We start from the raw sequence: 461 nt of genomic DNA on the forward strand, positions 1-461 counted from the left end.
GAAATATTTGTAGCGGCACGCGACAGTAAACATTCCAACGGTTTCTGTCCCGTGGATCGCCACACGCTGATCCTATTCTTCGGGTATGATGGTTACTAGATGTCGACGCGTCTCCACAGTACGTGATCAGCTAACCCGAGGGCCGTTATAAACACTAAAATCTAGTTACCTAAAGTCCTTCAAACAGACAAATAGTCTTTGTCCCAACTACGTGAAAATAGGGGATACCTATTTTTCAACGAGCGACGTCTCCCACTAGCAACTTTCCCTCGAGGGCGGCTAGCATCTTTTTCTAACCACTGATTGGCAGCAACGCCAATTTCCCTTACTTTCTGAACGAAGGCTTTTCTCGACGAATCCGATGATCTCGTGTCCTTAGCGCCTCCTGAACGAAGGCTATCCTCGACGAATCCGATGATCTCGTGTCCTTAGACACACCCCCTCATAGTTTTCCTCCGCAG

This window comes from Bombus impatiens, unplaced genomic scaffold, assembly GCF_000188095.3.
Source record: "Bombus impatiens unplaced genomic scaffold, BIMP_2.2 scf_0257, whole genome shotgun sequence".
NCBI classification, from domain to species: domain Eukaryota; kingdom Metazoa; phylum Arthropoda; class Insecta; order Hymenoptera; family Apidae; genus Bombus; species Bombus impatiens.